The sequence below is a fragment of the Callithrix jacchus genome, chromosome 3 (assembly GCF_049354715.1).
Source record: "Callithrix jacchus isolate 240 chromosome 3, calJac240_pri, whole genome shotgun sequence".
In the NCBI taxonomy this organism is placed as follows: domain Eukaryota; kingdom Metazoa; phylum Chordata; class Mammalia; order Primates; family Cebidae; genus Callithrix; species Callithrix jacchus.
The window spans coordinates 51,424,389-51,442,854 of NC_133504.1; positions in this window are offsets into that span (position 1 = coordinate 51,424,389).

Genomic DNA, 18,466 nt, shown 5'->3' on the forward strand with positions numbered 1-18,466 from the left:
AGAACGGCACAAGGAAGACCTTCCCCCATGATTCAATTACCTCCCACAGGGTCCCTCCCACAACACAGGGGAATTCAAGAGGAGAGTTGAGGTGGGACACAGCCAAACCATATTAATTATATAATCACAACACTGTAAACTCTATGAGACCAAGAAATATGTCTGATTTTGTTCACCATTATATCTCAAGCACTTGGCACAATATCTGGCATGAAATAGATGCTTAATGAACTATTTATTGAATGAATGGTCATCATTGGTGTTGGTGACTTGAAAAAACCATTCATGCTGGGTTAACGTTTTTTTCCCTGTTGGGGATGTAGGCAAACTGTCTTGTGGCTTGTGGCTGTGATGATGCATGTCAGCACTGGGGGTGCTTCCAACTGTTCCGCTAAAGACTATTAATAATTTTTCTATATCTGTCAATAGGAATCTTATGTTATTTTGTCTGTGGCTGTGTTTCCTGTCCTTCAGGGCACAGTCACATCCCATTTGCCTCAGGTTGTTTTTCTGATGATTTTCCTTTGCCCATATCCTGACCCAATTTCTTGTGTATCAAATTTCCACAGAATACTGTACTCAAGATGGCAGACCAAAGAACACACGCTGAAATACAGCTCCCTGTGAGAGCCCATTGATATTATAGTAAAGTAATTTAAAATGTAAAAAATATAATTTTCCAGCAAAAATAATAATAAAAGGGCGAGGGACCCATCCATTTTATGTGTTGAGATAAGAGAGCTCAACACACTTCTGGAATGTGTGAAGAGAATAGCGAATATTGGCCATGAAGCAGACAGGAGGCAGAAGCCACCAAGAACATAAGCAGTTAGGGCTGCAGCTTTGGGGAGGGGACTGGAAATGGCAGATATCACAGTACAGAAATGAGAAGTGAGGCAGAGAACAGAAGATTAATATAGAGTACAGTTCTCCCACCTCCCTTCCAATTCCAGCAGGATTGCTTGCAGAACTGCAACAACACAGCAATTACTCCAAGACAAAGATTCTTTCCCAACAAACTCTCTGGGAAGAACTAGGGCAGCCATCATGGAGCTTAGAACCCTAGAGCAAAACTCTGCTCATTTTGGTCTTAGGGATCCCCTAACATAAAGACTGTGAAGGGAAACCTGATGGTCAATAAGTCCCTTTGCCCATATTCAGAGCTTCTAATCAGCCTTTCTATCCTTCATTCTTGAAGCTGGCCTGGAGACTGGGGAAGAATACTAGAGAACAAGTCAAGTATAATGACATAGTAATGTAACAACCAATCCCTAATTAATGTCATAGGGCATATCTCCACCTGCCTGACACCTAAGGCGCCTGCCTCTTGCCCACTTCACCCACAGCCAGCGCAAATGGAGCATCAACTTGACTGTTGTGTAAAGGAACCCGGGGAAAGGGACCATTTTGCAGGCGACCCCAATTCTATTTGAGTGTAACCACACACTGCTGGGGATTGAGGCTGTTGTTGGAACTGTCCCAGGTTTTACTTCCTCATTGCAATTTCCTGGCAGTCCTGCTCCAAGGCTAGATGAAAGCTTCACTCTTGCCAGAGCCATTCTCAATAAATATTTGCTGAAGAAATGCTTGCTACCTGAGTGAATGATCAGAAGCTGGAAGAATATGCTTCTAAGAGGAGCTTAGGAACATGCAGGTCAGCAACTGGAGGTGGGGGGAAGGCTGGGAATTTCGGTGGGTACCTCAGGGAAATGGGGAGGTGCAGATAACAGCCGCATGCTCTCAGTCTGTTCCTTCTCCTCTCCCTACTCCTGTTTTCTTACTTCCTCTTCTCCCCACGTCCTTCTCCTTTGTTTTTTTTTTTTTCTTGCTGTCATTCCTTAATCCTCCTCATCTTCCCCTCCTTTCTTGTCTTCCTTTGCCCCTGGCCTGGTCTGTCAGGCCTCCTCCGGGTTTCACCCCCCCTGCTCCTCTAGTTCTCCGCATTTGCAATTTACATGCATTTGTCCCTCCTGTGTACATAATGCTAACAGTTTATGATGTTTGCATAATGCTCCTAGACTTTTCTTCCGATTGTTTCCCCTCCAGACTATCTTTTTTTTTCTTTTCTTTTAGGAATTCCCATAGAGGAAGGACTGGTTCCATCTTCCCTTCTCCCTGCTAGCTCCTCCCCACGGCCACCCCCAAGGTTAGATGTTTCATAGTGATAGTAGCATATCTCCCTGAGCTCTTCTGCACCTGGAAGCTTTTTCTCTCTCCCTTACCCATTCAAGCACTCTGAGTGAGATCAGTTCAGCAATAATACCACGCTTTAAGCAGAATCACTGTAGCCAGTGTGCAACCTGGGAAGAACTTCCTGTTCTCCTTCAGTATTAGAATTGAACCTCTGAACTATATAGAGTTGAACCTCTTTTTAAAAATCTTACAACTAAGAAGACAATTCAGTGTATTTCTTTTATAAATTAAAAAATACAGCATAACAACTATTTACATAGCATTTGCATTGTATTAGGTATATAATTAATCTAGAGATAAAGTACATAGGAGGATGTGCATAGGTTATACATAAATATGCATTTTATGTAAGGGACTTGAGCATCTGAGGATTTTGATATCTGAGGGTGTCCTGAAACCAATCCTTCTGCTGTATGCCTCAGATATGGAGGAACACAGTATTTAAAATCCAAGAAAATGGTTACACAACAATAGGCTGTTCTGACTGATACATCAGCAATTGCATCAAGGCAGTAACTCTAAAGGGGGCATATTCCATGAGAAACAGAGAGACACAATCTCTTTTTGCTATTCCAAATCAAAAAGCAATGATGTTTTTCTTTCCAATAGCATAAAAATGGAGTCGAAACAAGAATTTCCCTGCGGAACTTCTGATTGTCATTTCCTACAGAGAAAACCAAATATTGAAATGCGTAGCTCCTTTTAAAGAGTTTAATAGCTTAGCTCGTGTATAAATAAAGCAAATCATCACTGTTTTAGAAACTAAGAGCCTATGAAACTGCAATTTTAAAAGCTCAAACACAACTCACTAATTTTATTATAAAATTTGCATTCTGACCTGGTACAAATGTAAAAGGAATTTAAAAGCATCTCCAAATTGTGGAGAGTCGGGGAGAAGGGACAGGGAGATGTAAGTATCATAGCATTGTTATATAATCTGGTGTCAAACAGAGATCAAATATAATAAGCCTAGTATTTTCTCCTAATTTTAAAGTGCTACCCTTTGATATTATACTTAATTTAGGACAAATGTAAACACTGCCATCAATGTATGAAGCCTTTCCAACAAAACTGCCACAGCCTTTAGGGTTCTCTGATGGGACAATGACGTGGTCAAGAAGTGGAAAGATCCCTGGAGACTGGGGTCTAGACACAGATGTGACACTAACGTGCCATGAGGCCTTGGAGAAATCACCTAATTGCTTAGGCCTCAGTTTCCTCAATAGCAGTGGGGGGAATAGATATTGGGCTAGATCTTAACCTTTTATCAGTCACAGATGGCTTTGGGAATTTACTGAAAGCTATGGGCTCATCCAGCCCCACCTTTTAGGAGAAATACACCTTGGTACATACATAGAATATTTTACATGCAATTTCAGGGTCTCATTTTCCAGCCATTAATGCCTCGTAAGGACCATGAAGGGCCCGTAGAGGGCTACACCATCTGTCTGGTCCCTCAGTCTCTCTCCTATGCCTGTCTACTGGGTTTCCTTAGTTTAACTGTGACCCAGGATAGACCATGTCTTTCACTCTTTTGGAAACCTCATGATAGCGTTAAGGTTGAAAATATCCTTGATAAAAATCTTATCAAGTTTAAGGGCCAGGAGTGGTGGCTCACACTTTTGGGAGGCCAAGGCAGGAAGATCACTTGAGGCAGGAATTTGAGACCAGCCTGGGCAACATAGCAAGACCCTGTCTCCAAAACAACAACAAAAATTTTGTTGAATGTAATGCACATAAACATTCACCTGTTTTCATATCTCTCCTATGTTTTTGCTGAACTATATTTCAAAGAGATGGAATCTAAGAATCCCAAGGAAAGAAAGTTCAGATTTCACATTCAGACTGAGTAAGCCTTCCTCACAAATTGAGTCATGATCAATCCTAAAAGGATAAAACATATATATATTTTAAGACGGAGCCTCACTCTGTTGCCCAGGCTGGAGTGCAGTGGTGCGATTTTGGCTCACTGCAACCTCCACTCCCTGGGTTCAAGCAATTCTTGTGCCTCAACCTCCTGAGTAGCTGGGATTACAGGCACGCACCAACATGCCTGGCTAATTTTTATATTTGTAGTAGAGGAGATTTCACCATGTTGGCCAGGCTGGTTTCAAACTCCTGACTTAAGTTATCCACTTGTCTTGGCCTTCCAAAGTGCTGCAATTATAGACATGAGCCACTGTTCCCAGCCAAAAATCATATTTATAATATCCGTTTCTGAGAGGTCTGTCTACTCCTGTATAAAGAGTTTATATAGCTTTAGGTGAGTACACTTTTTCATTCAGACAAGCATTTACTGAGTGCTTATCATTTCTGAGCCTTGGAGTAGCACTGGGAATCCTAAGATAAATGAGATACAGTCCTGGATTCAAACAGCAGCTAGCAGAGTGGGAGAACATGATTAGAAAATTACTAAGGAGTGTTTATTGCTTGAAATGGTGCATGCGCAATGGAGAGCACCCACCACTGCCTGAGACAGGAATCAGGGAGGTCTGAAATAATTTTTAAAGGATGAGTTAGAGTTTTCCGGGCAGCAGGAGAAGGCCCTCTTGGACAGATGGCTGTGTAAAAGCAAGAGGTTGTTAGCCTGGATGAGGTGTGGCTAGAGGCGAGAGCTTAGCCATGTGTGGGGTCGTGCTAGGAAAATGGGAGGTGCCAGACTATAAAGGATCCCTACATGCTTTGTAAGTAAATGGCATTTAAAAAATTTCATTACACATGTCATATATGGGGACAAGAACTTGCTGAAGGATTTCCACAGGAATAGAGTCATATAATTGATATTTTGGAAAGATGGTGTGAAAGACAGACTGGAGATGGGGAGGCTAGAACAGGCTAACACACCTTACACACATCTCTGTTTAGATTCCCTTGAGGAAAATGTGCACTTGCCTAAGCACTATACTTTTACTTCAGTTTTTGATGCTGACAAGTCTATTTGTGCTTATTGGTAATCAGGGTTTGCTGGGAGGCATCTGACCACGTATCTATTCATTACAATTGGTTGGTTTTCATCTCCGGTTTTGATAAGATATCACTCACATAAGCTTTAATACCCTACATTTGTGCCCAAAAATATGTTTTAACTAATTGGAATAAAAGAGCTTACAAATGTGTTGTAAATGTCAGCTTCAGTTAGCCCTAATTTGCCACCTCTGAAATGGTGGCCTGGGAACCACAAATGCTACAAGTTGGCTAAAATATTTTAACAATTTATTTCATTGTGCAAAACTTGACAGTTTTCTATATTATAGAATTGGGAATGCAATTTACATATTATCACCAGGATGCTCACTACATTGCCTCATCTTCTCAGTTCTTTCATTCCACAAATATGCACTGGGCCCCTACTCTAGTCCAGGCAGTGTTTGAGGCACAGTGGACACAGTGTTCTGTAAAGCAGAAAAGGTCCTTGATCAGGTGACAAGTGCCAAAGAGAATTCAAGTACATGATGGGATGCAGAGTGCCTCAAGGTAATAGTCACGAAGGAGCCATCCATACACACCGTCCGGAGGAGCACTGCAGGAAGAGGGAATAAATAGCTGGTGCAAAGATTTAGACTGCTCCCTTGTGGCCTGCATTACTTCCTGCTTATTTTATCTTAAGATTGTTATGACAACCATACTCTTTGTATCAGGAAATAATCTGTGGTTTCATATAGAAATGCATTTATTCCTCAATGGATGGGTATAACCAGTCCAAAATGTTTACTCCTAGGCCTGGACTGTATTGCCAATCAACCATTAATGATTGTTAAATGAGTAATTTCATAAAGAAATTTATAACAAAGGCTTTGTATTGCCACCTGTCAATGTTCAGGCATGTGTCCACTAGAAAGCATGAGAAGCCATCAAATGATTGCCTGTTTAGGTTGAATCACTGTGCATGTGCAGGAATGTTGCAATAGTGACTCATATACAGCCAGTAGCTCCGCTAAGGGTGAGGTAATTTTCTGAAATAGTAAACATTTCTAGACAAATTTTGGAACAAAATAAAGTACGACCTTTTCTACATTGACACAGTCATTGTGTTCCTGGAAAATTCCATGTAAGTACTTTGTATTTAATATATAATATTGTGTAATTATCCAGGCTCAGATAATGATTGACAGGCGAAATGAAGGAAATCTCACTAGAGTGGGGCATCTAGCATTCCTGACCCTGCCTGCTAAATGCCAGTTGCAGCCCCTCTTTCCAGTTATTTCAACAATAAAAATGCTCCTATGAAATTCCAAGCACTCCCCAGGAATGAGAACCACTGAGCCACTGGAAGGAGTTTGGATTTATTCAAAGTACCATGGGAATCCACTGAAAAGTTTTATTCAGGAAAGTAACAGAAACTGATGTGCGTTTTTCCATGTACTCTGGAAGCCATGTGGAGAATCTATGGTAGCAGGGCAAAAGTGGTGGCAGGGAAACTTGGCAACAGATGACTAGCCTCAGGCAAGGCAGCAGGGAAGGAGCAGAGATGGAAAGAAATTCATAGATTAAGGATGTTTTTAGGGTTGAGGCAACAGGATTTACTGATGGCATTGATGTGAGATGAGAAAAGATTTTTGGCTTTAGTAACTGAGTGAATGATACATACCTTTACAGATCCTGGGAGAAATCCATGGCTTTGTCTTCTTACTGTTTTTAAATTTAACATGGCCCAAATTGAACTCATGATCCCCATGCCACTCCCAAGTTTGAGATGACAGCCATGTGGAGATGTCAAGTTAGATATATGAGTTCCTGTGGGATGTTCTGGCTGGAGACACATCTGGGAGTCAGTGGTACACAGAAGGCATCTGAAACCATGGGATTGGAGACGTGAGGTCACCTTGGGAGAGTGGGTGGATGGAGGAGGGAAAGGCGGCCAGGAGAGAGCCTCAGGGACCTTCAGCACTATTAAATGAGACACCGTCTTCTATTAATTACTCCATTAAGAGAAACACTGAGGTTTTTAACATTAATTTTAATGAGAATACTCAATGATTGATGACACCAGTTTTGCCTTATGAACAAAAATTTTGGAACTAATTATACTCATTTATCAAAGCATAAGGATGGACTTCTTCATGAATTTCAAATTATTTCCCAATGCATAGAGTATGGATATCATAATAATCTTATAATACAAAAGTAGTAATTAATGTTTGGATTAAGGGCAGGCTACATAAGGAAGGCCTTGGACTCATGTTCTCATGATAAATTCCATTAATCAATATTTGTTGGTCACCTACAGAATAAGCCATGAAATTTTTCAGTTTAAAAATTACTTTCACATTTTCTAAGGGAATTTGAAAGTTTCAATTTTCTAAATTAAAAAAAAATTAACAGGCTTATTGAGGTATAACTCTCATACCATACAATTTTAATCTTTAATTTGAAGTGGTTACAGTGCATTTTCAAATAGACATATGTAAGTTAGAAACTAAATCACCCTGTCAGCTGAACAAAACATAAAATGGCAATTACTGTTTACTGAGCATCAACTTAGGGTATGATAAGCAGCACTTGATCAGTCCCAGTCCTCCCAGCATCTCTGAAGAGTATATCTTCCATTATACAGAAAGAAAATCCCGCCTCAAAGGATCTGAAGAACTGCCCAGGGATCGCCCCAGGAGGGGGTACAGGAGCCAGGATTTGGATGCAGGTCTCTCTGACTTAAATCCTTTTCTCTTTCCCTTACTTCATCCTCCCCTTCGTCTCCCGAAAGATAGATGCTAGAGTCTGGAATACACACAGAAAACCCTCCACCTATTTTAAGGATAAATCAAGGCCAAAACTCATTGGTATAGGAATCTTACTAGTTTGAACTTTAAAATGTTTTACTGCCATATGGAGATTGACTTCAAAGAAATGTCTTATTGGTGTTATGTTTAATGCCTTGTGTTTACGTAGAATTACATGTCCTATAAATGTTAGGTTGGCTTATCTTGTCTCCTTCCTCTCAAGAGGACCTTTGCCAATTTAAGTTTCTAAATAAATTTAGGCAAGTGTTGGGGGTTGGGTAGGAAAAGTGGTAGGGACATGAGTTAATGGATTTTACTAGATACAAGTGAGTTTGTATGATGACTGGTAAGGGTAGAATCTGCTGTGTACTTGGGCAGACACCAGGGCAAAGTGGCTGCTAGTTCACCCAGTTATGAATCATACACTTCCAGAAGTAGAAAAGGAGACTTTGATGTCCTGACCAGAGGAGAAAAAATTACACTACCAAAATAAATCCTTGCCTACAAAGGGCTAAGGAAGAATGTGGGCTGTGGAACTCTACAGACAGAGAATGGCCAAAGTCGTGGTGAAGCCGTATACTGACTGCGAATTCCTGGTGGGGTGAGAGAATGACTGGCATGTGGTTTCGGCAGTGGCAGTGGGATGTGAGTGACAGTAAGAACTAAAGAGCAGCTAGAATCTTTTGAGGTCAGCAGAGCTCTGAGGCTGAGGGTGGAAGTCACAAGTCTGAGATCAGATGTGGAAATCATTCAAGGTAGTCTAACTGTGGATGGAACCAAAAATAAAGAACTTATTTTCATATTGGGAATGACAAGGGTCAGGGATGCCCTAAAAAACAGTTGACTAGTCCATAAATTAAAGGTGGGGTAAAGAATGACATAAATGGGAATTTACATTTATAAGTACCCTGAGAATACAATTATTTAGCAAATAGGATAAAACTTGCAAAAAATAGTCACATCATTCTCTTCGAGTCAGGAATCTTTGGATCCTGTTGGAAGCATTAGAGGAAAACTGGCAGGGTCTGTTTTATTAACATTAGCTATGTATGTACTGAGCACTGCTTTTTATTTTTTCTTTTCTTTACCGTAATGCTTATTATTGTTATGGGCATTTTAAAAAATTCTTATTAGGTTTCAAATCATCTATCATATCCCAGGGATACTGAAAACCCTACCACCTCCGCTTACTGAGTTCATGAATACACTAGATCCGTATTAATGAACCCCTCTAGGTCATCATGACCATTGCAGCCAAGCCACTATTAAGCACCTACAGTGTGGCTCTGTGCAAGTATTTAATGTACATCACACCATTATATCTCACCTATAAGAGGGTGACTGTTATTTTTCCATTTTACAGATAACAAGACTAAAGCTCAGGTGTTAATTCACTTGCCTGAGATGACCTAGCTAGAAAGTGGTAGAGCTGGCAAGTCTGTATAAACTCAGTACCTGCTCCTAGCCATTACCTCTCCAGTATAATTATGAATCCATGGGATGGAAATTAGGTGTGGGTGACTCTTCTCTAGTCTCTCAGACACAAGACCAAAGCAAAGATGAAAAGGTTCTCTCTCCAGCCAGGTGCGGTGGCTCACGCCTGTAATCCAGCACTTTGGGAGGACAAGGTGGGTGGATCACTTGAAGTCAGAAGTTTGAGACCACCTGGTGACATGGCAAAAACCCACTACTTAAAAAAAAAAAAAAATTAGCAGAGCGTGGTGGTGCATGTCTATAATCCCAACTACTTGGGAGGCTGAGGCAGGACAATCACTTGAACCTGGGAGGTGGAGGTTGTAGTGAACTGAGATTACTCCACTGCGCTCCAGGCTGGGTGACAGTGAGACTCCATCTCAATAAATAAATAAATAAATACAAAAATAAGGAGTGTTTTTGTTTGTTTTCTTGTTTTTAAAAAGAAAATGTTCTGTCTCATATTCTCACAGGATTTCTAATCCTAGAGTAACAAGGAGCTCTGCTGCAATTTTGTTTCTTTCTTTTCACTTCATTTTAAAAATTGTCTGTGTTTAGAGATAAAGCCAGTCATATTACACTTTGGTATATTTGTTTTTTGGATCAAGGGGAAATGTACAAATTGTCAGCTTTTCACAAAGTATTTCTTAGAGATCATGCTCCAAGTGTTAATTTTATTTTTTTTTCTTACCCCTTTTTAAAAACTTCTATTCTAGGTTCAGGGTATACGTGCAGGTTTGGTATATAGGTACACCCATGTCACGGGGCTTTGTTGTGCAGATTATTTCACCGCCTAGGTACTATGCCTAGTACCCAATAATTATTTTTTTTATCCTCTTCCTTATCCCACTCTCCACCCTCAGGTAGGCTCCAGTGTCTGTTTTTCCTCTCTTTGTGTCCATATTTTCTCATCATTTAGCTTCCATTTATAAGTGAGGACATGTGGTCTTTGGTTTTCTATTCATGAGTTAGTTTGCTAAGGATAATGGCCTCCAGCTCCATCCATGTTCTTGAAGAGGATGAGGTATTGTTCTTTTTTATGGCTGCATAATATTCCATGGGGCATATGTACCACATTTTTTCTTTTTTTTAAATTGTAATTTAAGTTCTGGGGTACATGTACACATCTGGCAGGATTGTTGGATAGGTACACACATGCTATGGTGGTTTGCTGTCCCCATCCCCCCATCACCTACTTCAGGCATTTCTTCCAGTGTTATGCCTCCCCAACCTCCCTGCCCCCTGCTGTCTGTCCCCTAGTCTCCCACTCCACAACAGACCCAGTGTGTGATGTTCCCCTCCCTGTGCCCATGTGTTCTCATTGTTCACACCAGCCTATGAGTGAGAACATGTGGTATTTGATTCTCTGTTCTTGTGTCAGTTTGCTGAGAATGATGGTTTCCAGATTCATCCATGTTCCTACAAAGGACACAAACTCATCGTTTTTTATGGCTGTATAGTATTCCATGGTGTATGTGTGCCACATTTTCTTTGTCCAGTCTATCATCGATGGGCATTTAGGTTGGTTCCAGGTCTTTGCTATTGTAAATAGTGCTGCAATGAACATATGTGTACATATGACTTTACAATAGAATGATTTATAATCCTTTGGATTGGATATATACCCAGTAATGGGATTGCTGGATCAAATGGTATTTCTAGCTCTAGATCCTTGCGGAATCACCACACTGTCTTTCACAACGGTGAAATGAATTTACACTCCCACCAACAGTGTGAAAGTGTTCCTATTTCTCCACACCCTCTCCAGCATCTGTTGTCTCCAGATTTTTTAATAATCACCATTTCAACTGGCATGAGATGGTATCTCAATGTGGTTTTGATTTGCATTTCTCTAATGACCAGTGATGATGAGCATTTTTTCCTGTTTGTTGGCTTCATAAATGTCTTCTTTTGAAAAGTGTCTGTTCATATCCTTTGCCCACTTTTGAATGTGTTTGTTTTTTCTTGTAAATCTGCTTTAGTTCTTTGTAGATTCTGCATATTAGCCCTTTGTCAGATGGGTAGATTGCAAAAATTTTTTCCCTTTCTGTTAGTTGCTGGCTCACTCTAATGATTGTTTCTTCTGCTGTGCAGAACTTTTAAGTTTAATTAGATCCCATTTGTCTATTTTGGCTTTTGTTGCCATTGCTTCTGGTGTTTTAGTCATGAAGTCCTTGCCTATGCCTATGTCCTGAATGGTTTTGCCTAGGTTTTCTTCTAGGATTTTTATGATGTTAGGTCTTATGTTTAAGTCTTTAATTCAACTGGAGTTAATATTAGTGTAAGGTGTAAGAGAGGGGTCCAGCTTTCTGCACATGGCTAGCCAGTTTTCCCAACACCATTTATTAAACAGGGAATCCTTTCCACATTGCTTGTTTTCATCAGGTTTGTCAGAGATCAGATGGTTGTAGATGTGTGGCATTACTTCTGAGGCCTCTGTTCTGTTCCACTGGTCTATATCTCTGTTTTGGTACCAGTACCATGCCATTTTAAGTACTATAGCATTGTAGTATAGTTTGAAGTCAGGTAGCGTGATGCCTCCAGCTTTGTTTTTTTTTTTTGGTTTGTCTTGGTTATGTGGGCTCCTTTTTGGTTCCATATGAAGTTTAAAGTGTTTTTTTTCCAACTCTGTGAAGAAGGTCAATGGTAGCTTGATGTGGATAGCACTGAATCTATAAATTACTTTGGGCAGTATGGCCATTTTCACAATATTGATTCTTCCTCACCATGAGCATGGACTGTTTTTTCATCTGTTTGTGTCCTCTCTTATTTCCTTGAGCAGTGATATCTACCACAATTTCTTTATCCAGTGATATGATTTTGCTGTGTCCCCACCCAAATCTTATCTTGAATTGTACCTCCTGTAATTCCTACTTGTTGTGGGAGGGACCTGGTGGGAGATAATTGAATCATGGGGGCAGTTTCCCCCATACTGTACTTGTAGTAGTGAATAAGTTTCACAAGATCTGATAGTTTTAAAGGAGAAACCCCTTTTGCTTAGATCTCATTCTCTCTTGCCTGCCACCATGTAAGACATGCCTTTTGCCTTCTGCCATGATTGTGAGGCTTCCCCAGCCACATGGAACTATGAATCCATTAACCTCTTTTGCTTTATAAATTACCCAATTTTGGGTATGTCTTTATCAGCAACATGAAAATGAACTAACACATCTAGTCTATCATTTGATGTACATTTAGGTTAATTCTGTGTCTTTGCTGTTATGAGTAGTGCTGCAGTGAATATATGCATGCACATGTCTTTATGATAGAATAATTTATATTCTTTTGAGTACATACCCAGCAATAGGATTGCTAGTTCTCTTTTCAGCTCTTTGAAGAATTGCTGCACTGCTTTCCACATTGGTTGAAACTAATTTATACTCCCACCAATAATATAGAAGCATTTCCTCTTCTCTGCAGCCTCACCAGTATGTTATTTTCTTTATTTTTTTAATAATAGCCATTCTGACTAGTGTGAGATGGTATCTCATGTGGTTTTGATTTGCATTTCTCTAATAATCAATGATATTGAGCTTTTAAAAATATGCTTCTTGGCTGCATGTATGTCTTCTTTTTGAGAAGTATCTGTTCAAGTCCTTTCCCCAACTTTTTAATGGGATTGCTTGTTTTTTTCCCTCTAAATTTGCTTACGTTCCATATAGAGGCTGGATGTTAGACCTTTGTCAGTTGCATAGTTAGCAAATATTTTCTTCCATTCTGTAAGTGTCCATTTACACTGTCGATAGTTTCTTTTGCTTTGCAGAAGCATTTCGGTTTAATTAGATCCCATTTGTCAATTGTTGTTGTTGCAATTGCTTTTGGCATCTTTGTCCTGATATCTTTGTCAGTTTCTATGTCCAGGTTGGTGTTGCTTAGGTTGTCTTCCAAGGTTTTTATAGTTTTGGGTTTTACATTTAAGTTTTTAATCCATCTTGAGTTGATTTTTGTATGGTGTAAGAAAGAGGTCCAGTTTCAATCTTCTGCATATGGGCTACCCAGTTATCATAGCACCATTTATTGAATCAGAAGCCCTTTCCCCTTTGCCTGTTTCCATCAGCTTTGTAGTAGATCAGATGGTTGTATGTATGTGACCTTATTTCTGGGCTCTTCCTTCTGTTCCATTTGTCTATTTGTCTGCTTTAGGACCAGTGCCATGATGTTTTGGTTACTGTAGCCCTGTAGTATAGTTTGAAGTTGGGTAATGCAAGGCCTCCAGCATTGTCCTTTTGCTTAGGATTGCCCTGGTTACCCAGGCTCTTTTTTGGTTCTGTATGAATTTTAGAATAGGTTTTTCTAATTTTGTAGTTGATAGGAATAGTATTGAATCTGTAAATTGCTTTGGACAATATGGCTATTTTAACAATACCCTTGTGCATAGAATGTTTTTCCATTTGTGTCTTCTCTGATTTCCTTGAGCAGTGTTTGGAAATTCTCACTCTAGAGGTCTTTCACCTCCCTGGCTGGCTGTATTCCTAGATATTTTACTATTTTTGTTGTAATTGTAAATGGGATGGGTTCATGATTTGGCTCTCAGCTTAGCTATTGTTGGTGTATAGGAATGCTAATGATTTTTTGTACATTGATTTTGTCTATGGAAACTTTGCTGAAGTTGTTTATCAGCTTAAGGAGCTTTTAGACTGAGACTATGTGGTGTTCTAGATAGAATCATATTGCCTGCAAACAGTGATAGTTTGCCTTTCCCTCTTCCTATTTAGATGCCCTTTATTTCTTTTCTTGCTTGATGGCTCTGGCCAGGACTTCCAATACTATGCTGAATAGGAGTGGGGAGAGTGGGCAAACTTGTCATATACCAATTTTCAAGGTGAATGCTTCCAGTTTTTGGCCAATTCAGTATGATGCTGACTGTGGGTTTGTCATAGATGGCTTTTATTATATTGAGGTATGTTCCTTCAATACCTAGTTTATTGAGATAATCATGTAGTTTTTGTCTTTAGTTCTGTTTATGTGACAAATCGTATTTATTGATTTGCATATGTTGAACCAACCTTGCATCTTAGGGATAAAGCCTACTTTATTGTGATGTAGAATGTAAATGGATTAAATGCCCTAATTAAAAGGCACAGAGTGGCTAGCTGGATAAAGAAACAAGACCGAATGATATGCTGTCTTCAGGAGAAGACATGCAATGACAACCATAGGTTCAAAATAAAGGGATGGAGAAAAATCCACCAAGTAAACAAAAAAACAGAAAACAGCAGAGCAAATGGGGTGGAGTAAATATTTTTGATGTGCCATTAAATTTGGTTTGCTAGTATTTTGTTGAGGAATTTTGCATCTGTGTTCATCAAGAATATTGGCCTGAAATTTTCTTTTCTTATGTCGCTGTCAGGTTTTGGTATCAAGATGATATCAACTCACAGAACGAGTTGGGAAAGAGTCCCTCCTCCTCAATTTTTTGGAAAAGTTTCAGCAGGAATAATATCAACTCCTCTTTCTACAGCTTGTAGAATTTGGCTGTGAATCCATCTGGTCTTGGGTTTTCTTTTGACTGGTAGGCTATTCACTACTGATTGAATTTTGGAGCCCATTATGGTCTGTTCAGGGATTCAATTTCTTCCTATTTCAGTCTTGGGAAGGTGTTATGTGTCCAGGAATTTATAAATTTCTTCTAGATTTTCTAGTTTGTGTGTATGGTATTTTTGTGGGATCAGCAATAATATTCCCTTTGTCATTTCTCATTATGTTTATTTGGATCTTCTCTTTTTTCTTTTTTATTAGTCTAGCTAGAAGTCTATCTATCTTATTAATTATTTCAAAAAACCAACTACTGGATTTGTTGATCTTTTGAATGATTTTTCTTGTTTCAATCTTCTTTAGTTCAGCTCTGATTTTGGTTATTTCTTGTCTTCTGCTAGCTTTGGGGTTGGTTTGTTCTTGCTTCTCTAGTTCTTTTAATTGTAATATTAGGTTGTTAATTTGAGGTCTTTCTAACTTTTTTATGTGGGCATTTAGTGTTACAAACTTCCCTCTTAACACTGCCTTAACTATGCCCAAGATTCTGATATGTTGTATGTTTGTTTTCATTCGTTTGAAATAACTTCTTAATTTCATAATTTACCCAAAAGTCATTCAGGAACAGGCTATTTAATTTCTATTTAATTATATAGTTTTGAATCACTTTCTTAGTCTTGATTTCTATTTTTATCACACTGTGGTCCCAGAGAGTGGTTGATATAATATCAGTGTGTTTGCATTTGCTGAGGAGTGTTTTATGTCCAACTGTGTGGTTGATTTTAGAGTATGTACCATGTGGCAATGAGAAGAATGTATATTGTGTTGTAAAGAGTTCTGTAGGTGTCAATTGGATCCATTTGCTCCAGTGTTGAGTTCAGGTCCTGAATATCTTTGCTAAATTTCTGTCTTGATGATCTGTCTAATACTGTTAGTGAGATGTTGAAGTCTCCCACTGTTTTTGTTTGGGAGTCTAAGTCTCTTTGAAGACCTCTAAGAACTTGCTTTATGAATAAGGGTGCTCCTGTGTTGGATACATTTACATTTAGGATAGTTAGGTCTTGTTGAATTGAACTCTTTACCATTATGTAATGACATTCTTTGTCTTTTAAAATCATTGCTGGTTTTAAATCTGTTTTGTTTGAAATTAGGGTCACAACTCCTGCTTTTTTCTGTTTCCTGTTCACTTGGTGGATTTTTCTCCATCCCTTTGTTTTGAACCTCTGGTTGCCATTGCATGTCTTCTCCTGAAGACAGCATATCATTGGGTCTTGTTTCTTTATCCAGCTTGCCACTCTGTGCCTTTTAATTGGGGCATTTAATCCATTTAAATTCAAGGTTAGCACTGATACATCTAGATTTGATCCTGTCATTGTGTTGTCAGCTGATTATTAGGCAGACTTGTTTGTGTGGCTGCTTTCTAGTGTCACTGGTCTGTGTACTCCAAGTATGTCTTTGTAGTGATTGGTAATATTCTTTCATTTTCATATTTAGTGCTTCTTTCAGGAGTTCTCGTAAAGCAGGTCTGGTGGTAACAAATTCCCTCAACATTTGCTTGTCTGAAAAGGCTTGTATTTCTCCTTCACTTATGGCCAGATATGAAATTCTTGGTTGGGATTTCTTGACTTTAATAATGTTGAATATAGACCCCCAATCTCTTCTGGCTTGTAGGGTTTTTGCTGAGAGGTCCACTGTTAGGGCTTCCCTTTGTAAGTGACCTGATCTTTCTTTTGACTGCACTTAACATTTTTCTTTCATTTTGATCTGGGGAATTTGAAGATTATGTGTCATGGGGATGATCTTCCAGTGAAGTAGCTTGTGGGGGTTCTCTGCACTTCTTATACTTGAATGTTGGCCTCTCTAGCTAGGTTAAGGAAATTCTCATGGATGATATTCTGAAATATGTTTCTCAAGTTCCCATTCTTCCCATCTCTTTCAGCGATGCAAATGAATTGTAGATATTGTCTCTTTACATAATCCCATGTTTCTTGGAGGTTTCATTTATTTTTATTCTTTTTTCTTTATCTTCTCTGAATATCTTATTTCAGAAAGCCAGTTTTCAAGCTCTGAGATTCTTTTCTCACCTTGATCTATTCTGCTGTGAATACTTGTGATTGGATTATGAAATTCTTGTAGTGTGTTTTTCAGCTCTCTTGGGTTGGTCACATTATTTTCTACACAGGCTGTTTAGCCTGTCAGCTCCCATATCGCTTTGTTGTGATTCTTGGCTTTCTTCAATTTGATTTCAATGTTTTCCTGAATCTCAATTGTCTTTGTTCCTATTAGTATTCTGAATTCTATTTCTGTCATTTCAGCCATCTCAACCAAATTAAGAACACTTGCTAGAGAACTAGTGCAGTCATTTGGAGGAAAGAAGGTACTCTGGCTCTTTGAGTTGTCAGAGTTCTTGTACTCTTTCTTTCTCATCTTTGTGAACTGAAGTTCCGTCAGTATTTAAAGTTGCTGTCCTTCAGATGATTTTTTTTTTAATTTTATTTTATCCTATTTAATGAACTTGGGGGTTTGATTGTGGTATAAGGTGGATTCATTTGATTGACTTCATTTCTGGAAGATTTTATGGGGTCAAGGCCCAACTCAGGACTTCTAGACTGCATGCTCTAACTCTAGGGGCTGGTATTGGTTCCTGGCTTTGTTGTCTGACTCCTTGAGGTTAAAAACCTGCACTGGAGGGGCTGCCATATTCTCTGGCTGTTAGTTACAAGCTAGTCACAACACTCCAATGGGTAGTGCCAGCCAAAGCACTTTGTAGGGTAGTAGCAATGGGATCTACCCTTGTTTGCACAAGCCAGCAGCAGCAGCAGCAGCAGCAGCAGCACAGTGGGGTGCACATTTCATTGGCTGTGGCAGGTTGCTAGTGGATACAAAGGTGCCTGTCTCTGTGTGGGCATTTGCAACAGCAGCAGTGGCAGCATGGCTGTGAGATGCCAGTGTGTGTGTGTGTGTGTGTGCGCGCGTGTGTGTGTGTGCGCGCGTGCATGCACGCGCGTGGGGGTTGGGGGAGGACTCTGCTGGTGACTGTGCATGCACTCCTGCCAGTGGTGGTATTAGCATGGGGGCAGGATGCTGTTGAGCACAAGACTGTGTGCTCTCTGTGCATGTTTACACCAGCAGTGGTGGCTACTCAGGGTACATCCACTGTTTTCTGTGCTTAGTTTTGCACCGGTGGCAGTGACAATGCAGGGATGAGGCACCAGTGGGGCATGGCTGGTAGGGTCTGTGCTTGCCAACACCAACAGCAGTGGCAATGTGATGGGGAAAGGGGCAGGGTGCACTCACGCCAGCAGCAGTGGCATGACAGTGCGCACATGCACATGCCTGCTGGTGGGGAAGAGGAGGCGAGGTCTTCTGATGCACATATGGACTGGTGTAGTGATGTTGGTTGGGGGTGGCTATGGGTGAATGTGTGCAGGCAAAGCAGCACAGGGGAGGCTGCAATGAGGAAAGGGTGTGGGTGGGCTGGTGTGTGTCTGTGGAAGCTGCTCTGCTGGAGCTCTCTTTCAATGACTTTTACAACTCTGTTCCATATTAGCATCCCCCGTGAAATGGCTTTGGTTCAGGATTTATTATTTTGGGGAATTTCAAGATGCTTG